Below are 8,628 nucleotides of genomic sequence, written 5' to 3'. Positions count from 1 at the left end.
AGTCGAGGAAAAAAAAAAAGAAAAAAAGAAACTATCACACACCACAAAAGATATATATGGGAGACATGAAGATGCAAATGCAGTATAGGGTCCTGAACAGGAACCTGGAATAGGAAGATATTAGCTGAAACACTAGTGAATCTGCCTCAAGTCTAGGGTTTAGTTAATTCCAAGGGACTAATGTTAATTTTATATTTATGACAAATGTACCTTAGTTATGTAAGATATGGACTTAGGGGACATGGGCTGAAGGGCGTTTGGAACTTTCTGTATTCATATTCTCTCTCTCTCTCTCTCTCTCTCTCTCTCTCTCTCTCTCTCTCTCATCAAGGATTGAACCCAGGGTTGCTTAACCATTGAGCCACATCCTCAGCCCCCCCCCCTTTTATTTTAACTTTGAGACAGGGTCTTGCTAAGTTTCTTAGGGCCTAGTTAACTTGCTGAGGCTGGTCTTGAACTTGGGATCCTCCTGCCATAACCACCGAAGCCTCAGGGGTTACAGGCATGTGCCACCGCACTCTGCTTTCATCTATTTTGTGTTTCAAATTATCCGAAACAAACGTTTTATTAAAAGCAACAAAACAAAAAGTTTAAGAACTTCGGGTGCAAATAGAAACTTCTTGAAATGCAGCAGTACATATCCCTCTTCAGCACGTACCTCTATTGAGAGGCGCGCAGGGCAGGTGTCGGTCCCTGTGCCTGGGCCAAACAAGTCAGAGGCGCTGCCCCAGCCGAGGCTCCTCCCCGGAGCCGCAGGGGCGCCGGACTCTGCCCTGGACGCGCCCCAGGGGGCGGAGCCGAATCTGCCGACAACCGCGGCACCAGCACAGCCCTAGGGAGCAGACCCTGGCCTCAGCACCCGGCCCGAGCGCCCAGAGGAGAATCAGCTGGGACCCTGCACTGATTGAGAGCCTCCAAGGTAGGCGAGCCCTGGAGACCTGCGGGCAGCGCGCGCCAGGTGGGTGGGTGTCCCAGTGCCCTTGGAGCGGGTGTCCCCAGCGGAGCTCGGGGCACCAAGGACATTTCCTGGAAAAGGGTCTTAGTGGAGAGAAAAGCTTCACCAAGGTAAACCTCTGTTCTGAGCCTGGGCGAGAAGTTTCTTTGCCCCAGAGAAGAGAAAGAGTTACCTTTCCCCAACAAAGGAACCAATCTCTCCTTAGCCTGGCGCACACCTGATTATTTATTTAGTTTGTTGTTATCCATTTCCTCTGTCATAGGTCCCCGCGATTTCTGTCTGCTAATTTCAGGAGCGGTGGAGAAAAACTCTCTGGAAAACCGTCCCCTGTATTCCAGCGTGGCAGTCACTGCGTCCTCAGTTTGTAACCGCCAAGAGGAATGAGGGTGGTGGTCTGGCCCCTCATTCATTCATTTCTCGCAGCTGCCAGCGCAGCATCAGGACAGACCCCTGCTTGACAGTTTGGTACTGTTTCTGTTGAGGAGGCATCTTAGATATTTTTGAATTTCATATTGCAGAGCCCTAAGCAGCACTGCAAAGAAACAGTGTTACTTTTCCAAGAGTAGTACAGGACAATGCAAATGTCGTTTTGAGATTGGGTGGTGCCATAGTTGTGAATTTCCAGCTTTTTTTTTTTTTTTTCCAAAAGAAAGAAGAAAAAAAGTCGATGGAATATAAACCTCAGAACATGCAACCAGCCCTGAGCATAACCCAAGTTGATCACCATTATATTATGGTCGTTTTATTTGAGGAATCAAACCTCTCTTCCTTTTTCGGTGTGTAAAGAGTAGATGAGGTGTCAAACACAAAAGGGAGTTATTCTGCATTTGCAACAGAGGAAAGATAAGCTGACCTTCTGTTTTTACCTAGTGCCATTAAATATTCAGCTCTATGGAAAGACTGGTTTAACAGAAATTTGAGCTGGGCTGGATTGTCAGGGGCCCTAGCACACACAATTGGATCTGTTGTAAAGGTTGTTTCCCTCCCCCTCACAATTTGAGAGTGAAGGTCCCTAACAGGGAGGAATTTGGGCCTAAGGCAGTTAAGATCCTATGTGGTTCCTGTTCTATTTATGGAATGAATGAAAACAGGTCCTACTTCCTGGGACCCAAGCAAACTTGATAAGTTTCTTACTTTTCCTTGCTTTTTTTTTTTTAATTTTTTTTATTGGTTATTCAAAACATTATAAAGCTCTTGACATATCATATTTCATACATTAGATTCAAGTTGGTTATGAACTCCCAATTTTACCCCAAATACAGATTGCAGAATCACATCGGTTACACATCTACATTTTTACATAATGCCCTATTAGTAACTGTTGTATTCTGCTACCTTTCCTAGCCTCTACCATCCCCCCTCCCTCCCCTCCCATCTTCTCTCTCTACCCCATCCACTGTAATTCATTTCTCTCCTTGTTTATTTTCCTTGCTTACAAAATAAATTAATACCTTGTCCCAACTAAAAAGGGACTTTTGAAATGAATACTGAAGCTACTTCCTGAATTACTAATGGGCATGTTGTTTATTAGGCTAGTTATTTACAATGTGCTCAGCAGTGAACTTGAATTCTAATTTAAAGTTCGGCCCAAACTAAAAAATGTAAGCTAGATCTGGTAAAAAATGAAAAATATGAGGTATATTTATTTGGGATAATGACTGAAAAGGTTAAAAATTGAGTTTTAAAGGAATTCAAGAGTCTTGTAAAATTGTAGTTTTGAACTGAGATATTTACATCAAAATTGTATGATCATTTATAGATTGAACATTTTTATAATGGCAAAATTTTACTATGGATTTACTAGCATGTTTAAATGAATTTACCTTTTACTAAGCACAAAAACAGCCATCCACATGGGTTTGGAAAACAAGTGTATATGGGGATATATGTGCATATATTCAGTTTTAGAAAATATTTGTATTTGTTACATCCATGATTTGGTGGATAAATACTGGCCTTGTTCACACATTCATTGGGCCAGTATTTATTGAGCACCTTTTATACAGGTTACTGTATTCTGTGTTGGAGCGCAAGGGGACATATCACTATCTTATTATACAACATTGGGGTCCTGAGGGGCACCCCAAGATCACAGATTAGGAACCACATCAATAACCATCAGTTTTGAGAGTGACTAAACGTAGGTTGGTTTCCAATGCCATACTCTCTTACACTGATTTAAATCATCAATTCTAAAAAATTATAAAGAAGCTTTCATATTATTCTGTTCAGTGATCTCTCTCTCTCTCTCTTTCTCTCTCTCTCTTTCAGGTTGGGGAAAAATTTAGGAATCATGTGTTCTAATTTTAATATTATTAAATATTGAAGTATTAAACCTAAAATAGCTAAACATGGATTTCATACACATTAAATGGAAACTAAACTTGTATTGTGAATGTCAGTCATCTAGGTGAAAAATATCTTAAAATGTAGAAAATAATTTTTCCTTTAAATTAAAAAAAATGTGACTACAATTATATTTATCCCAGAGGGGGGAAAAAGTCACTTTATTCCAGTTATACTTACTTTTTATTATTTTTTAAAAAACTACTTTGTTGGAAGTGTAATTTACATAACCATAAAATACACCCAAGTCCAGTTCAATGATTTTTTGTAAATTTACATGATCATATAAGTATCACCACAGTCCAATTTTAGATCATTTCATCATTCCCCCAAATCCCTGTTGTCTGTCTGTGGTCCCTCATCTCCACCCCTCACCCTGGGCAACTACTTTTCTACTTTCTCTATTTAGATTTGCCTTTTCTGGACATACCATGCAAATGAAGTCATGTAACAAATGCTCTTTAGCATCTGTCTTCTTTGATATAGAATAAAGTATTTGAGGCTCTTTCAGGTGGTAGCATATATCTGCACTTGGTTTCTTTTTATTGCTAACCAGTATTCATTCAATTTGATGACTGTACCATACTTTGTTAATCAGTTGGTGGCTATTTCTGCAATTTTTTAAAATAGTAAGATAGATATATTGGTCTGGCTTCCATAGCAGCATAATTTGAAAATAACTGACATGAGCCTTCTTCTTATTAGATGCTTTGATTCTCCTTCATGATTTAAAATATTAATGCCAAGAGTTAAACACCTAGGTTCCTTTTAAGCAAGGGAGCTTTCCTATGTGGAACTATTTATTTAGAGAACCAAATAAGACCTTCTTAATGTTGATTTTTGGTGTGCCTCTTTAAGGAGTCAGAAATCTTGAATAGCAGTTCCCAGTTTAAATTTTTTCTTATACACTCCTTTTATCCCGCCTTGTGCTACCATGGCAGGTACATGGCGGGGGTGGGGGGGGGCAGGTCATGCTTGACAACTTAGAGAAATTTCTCTACTTGAGTAGCAACCCTTCTCTAAAAATCTGGCAGTTTTTGTGAATCAAAAGAAGAAAAGACAGTATCTTTCTGAATGCCTTTCAGTTACTACTCAAATTGAAAGTTCATATTGGGGAAAACAGAACATTAAAATAAATAGCTTGAAGTTTATTTTATTGGTAACTTAGAATCAAGAGATTTTCTTAAACATCTAAAATCTGAAAATAAGACAGCCTAGTAGGTCAAATAATATGGCTTTCCAAAGCTAAATGTGTTCCTGTGGAATTCTGTTTTTGTCTGAAATGTCCAAACAACTTCCTCTAATTCTTAGGTGAAGGCAGAAGTTTAGTGATCAATCTCAGTTGGTAGCAACACCCCCATCCTTGGGCAGGATTTTAAGAATTCTAAAACTGATATATTTTTCTTGCCTCATAGTGATAACTTTATTCTAAATATCTCCTAAGAAGTCTATTCCGTTTTCAGGAATCCACCTTCACCCTTCTTACTTTCACGTGTTTCAGGTATCCAGGTGGAAACATTCACCACGCTGTGTGGGTCCTCCAGGAGGACAAAGGCTTGATGGGCCCAGCGCTGTGAGCACCTCTGACCTGGGTTCCCTAGGTAGTGATGATCTGGTATGAGGAGCCTGGTGCCTCTCAGCCAGGACAGGCAGCTGCCTCTCAGCCTTGTAACTTTCTGGATTTTAGTAGAAGGCTGCTCTCTGATAAGATGGACATCTTCGTGGCACAGAAGGGTGAACAGAGAGTGACCAAAAGGAGGTTCCAGGGCTTGAATAGACTTTCTACTCCTGGACCCCATCACTCACATGCAAATGGACAAAGATGGAGGATAAAAACATGTTGTGCATCTAAAAAATTGTTAGGAAAGGGATGAATAGACAAGAGAAGGAATCTCTCATTTGTGTTTAGATTTAATTCTTGTTGCAGGTGTTCAGGTCTTTCTATCTATCTATCTTCCTTCCTTCCTTCCTTCCTTCCTTCCTTCCTTCCTTTCTTCCTTTCTTTCGATTGAACTCAGGGGCACTTGACCACTATGCCACATCCCCAGCCCAATTTTGTATTTTATTCACAGACAGGGTCTCATTGAGTTGCTTAGTGCCTCAACATTGCTGAGGCTGGTTTTGAACTGGTGATCCTCATCCTCCCAAGCCGCTGGGATTACAGGCGTGTGCCACTGCACCCTACTTCTTGTATTTCTTATATATTCTATATATTTCCTCCCACTCTTTCACCTTAGTAAATAGCACTCATCATTAATTTCCTTGCAATGTCTAAAAGACTTTTGTGTCTGTTGTTACATTAGATATCAGCTGTTACTATCTTGAGCTTCAACAGTTCAACCTACCTACTACCAACATACCTACCACCTCTCTACTTACCTGTTAGAGTTCACTTGGCTGCTCATTAACAGTTCTGAGTTCATTGCTGTTTCTTGTCATTTACACTTTTTTTGGTTAATATTTAAATGAAGGAAAACAAATTCAGTTCATTGTGACTTCCAGTTCTCATAAAATCAGGGAGAGCCCTTGAATTTAAAAATCTCAATTGTTTCTTACTTTTTCTGGGGTACTGCACATTATCATGAAAATAAAAAGTTTTATATGCTAAATCTTTTTTTCCCTGTATTGTATTATTTTGTAAGTTTTAGCATATGGCTACAGTCATGGAACCACCATCACCATCAAGATATGAACAGTTACTTTATTCCCCTCCAAGATCCTCTATTTCTCTCTTCCCCATTTCCAGTTCCAAGCAACCACAGATCTGTTTCTACTTCCTATAGTTTTGAGGACCATGCCTTTACTACGGACCTTTAGGGACCCTCCAGACCTAAACTATAGTAATTGATTTTGTTGCTGATTAATATTCGCCTTGAATTGTTTCCAGTGTTGATAATTAAGAACATCAGTGTTCAGGTTCTGTGGAGCATACATTTTTATTTTATCGGGTAGATTGCTAGGAATTGGATTTCTGGATTGTACAGTTTAACTGTATAGGAAGCTGTCAACCTGTTGTCCGTAGTGGCTGTGTGTTTTGCATTTCCATCAGCAATAGACAGGAGTTCCAACTGCCCAGCGTGCTCACCAGTACTTGGTATTACCTCCACCGGCCATGGCTAATCTTAAAATGAAGTAAATTATGTTGTAGCTGAAATGCTCTGGGATGAGGCTAGAAACCTATAGATATTTTGTAAACATCTGAGCTATTGACTCTTAGAAGCTTTTGTAAAGCCACACAAGAAATTTTCCAAAAGCACACCATGTAAATGTTACAGGTCCCTGTGGTATACATCACTGGCATCTGCTTCTTCTCGTATTTTCTTGACTGATGAGTCCTAACTGACTTCTGGTTTGATTTGTTAGTTGGGTGATTTGTTAAATGGGTGACAGAGGAAAAAACGAGGGACAAGTGAGCTTAGGTGTTGCCACTTTCAAATTGAAATCCTATAAGTAAACGTCCTGTGGTTGTGAATATAAACATAATTATTTAATATTCACTCAATATGCATCATGGCAGATACTCTGTGAAGTCCTTTGAATGCCTCGTCTCATTTGATGGCCACATAATTCCATGAGGAGGTACACATTCTCACATGAATTTTCAGATGAAGGAGCTGAAGTCTGGAGAGTTTAAATAGTTGTGTAAGACGGCCCTGGGTAAGAAAGTAAAGTAGTCTTCTGGACACTACTGATGGCATCCAATTCCTTTATTTTTAAGCCACAAAGCTATATTGCCTGTGTTCCTAGAATAAATCTACTGGTACATCAATATCTGCTCAGGTTCCTGAAGGACACACTGGGACCCTCACATCAGGAGTTCCTTGACGTGACTTAGAAACTCACTTTGAAATACCTTGAGTCCTATCTCAGGCCCAAGAGGAAGGCTTAAAAATTTATTCAGAATACTGCCAAGGCACAGTGGTAAGCTGGAAAGAGCTAACCGACTCCAGGCCAGAGTCAGCCAGGCCTTGGGTTAGGATGCCGTGACCCTCGTGACTAGCTGGCTGTCTTTGCTCAATCTTGCTGAGCCTCATTTCCTCGTCTGTAAATACCACTACTGACCTCTCTGTGCTGCTGAGACAGGTGACATAGTCTACCCAGCACATTCTGGGCACTCCACAGATCCTGGGCACTCCAAAGATCCTCTCTCACACCCTCCTTCCTGAATGAGAGGGGCTCATATGATTTGTATCTCTTTGTAACCTAGTTGTTGAGCTGGCCCTGACTGACACCTTCAGCTGTTTCATAGTTTGAAATCAGACTGTATAGCCTGTTTCAGTACAAAGACATTTGGACTTGAGGTCAGTCTGTCTGAGTTCAGGTTATGATGAAAAAATTGTATCGTTCCTCTTTGCTTTGGTTGCACTTATTCCGTGATGAGGACCATGCCTATAAGGTAGTATTGTAATGATTGATTGTGACAATATATGGAAAATGATTCTTTGGTAAGTGGTACAGCACTTTTTTAACAGTATGTATTTGTACATAGTATTTGCACTAATATTTAATTCCTTTTCCCTATAAAATAAATAGCCATATTTCATATCTAAGAGTTTTATATAGGAGTAAATTTATGTGTATGTACCAATGAGAGAGTAGCACGTGGTCGAATGAAGTTAAATCTACTGAAGAATGAATTACCTCCACAAAGACTGGCAGACAGAAGTGGGGTTCAGTGAGAACAGGCACGTGTTTGGTGTAGTGTGTATTATTTCTAGGTAAGCTGCTCAGTCACCTGAGATGGAGCCAGCTGACACTGGATGTCACCATTGTGCTGTGTAATGTAGCTGTGGCACAGGTGTGCTGCTAAAGATTCAGGGCAAGGCCATTCTCTCTGAGGACTTGAAGGGATGCTAGCTCCCCTACTCATAACCTAATAAAGAGCCAGTGGTGCTTCAGTTGTAACCTGCTTTAGGGCTCCTGATCTCTAAGCTCTGTATGATAGAGATCAAGAGCAAAGCAATAGTATTGTCAGCTCAGGGCTGAGAAACTAAAAACCAAAACCCAGAGATGGCGCTAAAACCAATCAGAGCTCCTGACTGCAAACCAGAGTAGCTGACTAATGACATGGCAGATAAAGAATTGACTGCAAGGTATGTGGAGTAGCTCCCAGAATTGATGGGAAAGTTAGAAAACCAGCTTTGGAAGGTGGGAGGATCTGGTGTGCTTATCATCCCACTGCAAGATCAGGCAGCAGGAAAAGCAGGTTAGGGTCCCTCTGGCACCACCACAGGTCACTGATTGCCACCACTGGTACTCCTGCCACAGGCCATAAAGCACCACTCTGTGTTAGAGTCCTTCCCTTCCCTGAATGAGAACTGGGTTTT

At 40.7% G+C, this 8,628-nt stretch overlaps 1 protein-coding gene across 3 annotated transcripts in view; it reads left to right on the top strand.

The window, feature by feature from the left end:
- Positions 1-796: 796 nt before the first annotated feature.
- Ccdc68 (coiled-coil domain containing 68) overlaps positions 797-8,628 on the top strand; it is a 44,576-nt gene continuing 36,744 nt past the window's right edge. For all 3 annotated transcript variants that reach the window (XM_046419478.2, XM_046419479.2, XM_046419480.2), the window contains exon 1: positions 797-919. The gene's annotated coding sequence lies outside the window, so the exon portion shown is untranslated. The remainder of the gene's footprint in view (positions 920-8,628) is intronic.

Source organism: Marmota monax, unplaced genomic scaffold (assembly GCF_021218885.2).
Source record: "Marmota monax isolate L192 unplaced genomic scaffold, Marmota_monax_Labrador192_F-V1.1 WCK01_AAM20220418_F8-fsc00088, whole genome shotgun sequence".
NCBI lineage: Eukaryota > Metazoa > Chordata > Mammalia > Rodentia > Sciuridae > Marmota > Marmota monax.
The sequence above is the reverse complement of the archived record's forward strand: the minus strand, read 5'-3'. Positions and strand labels throughout refer to the sequence as shown.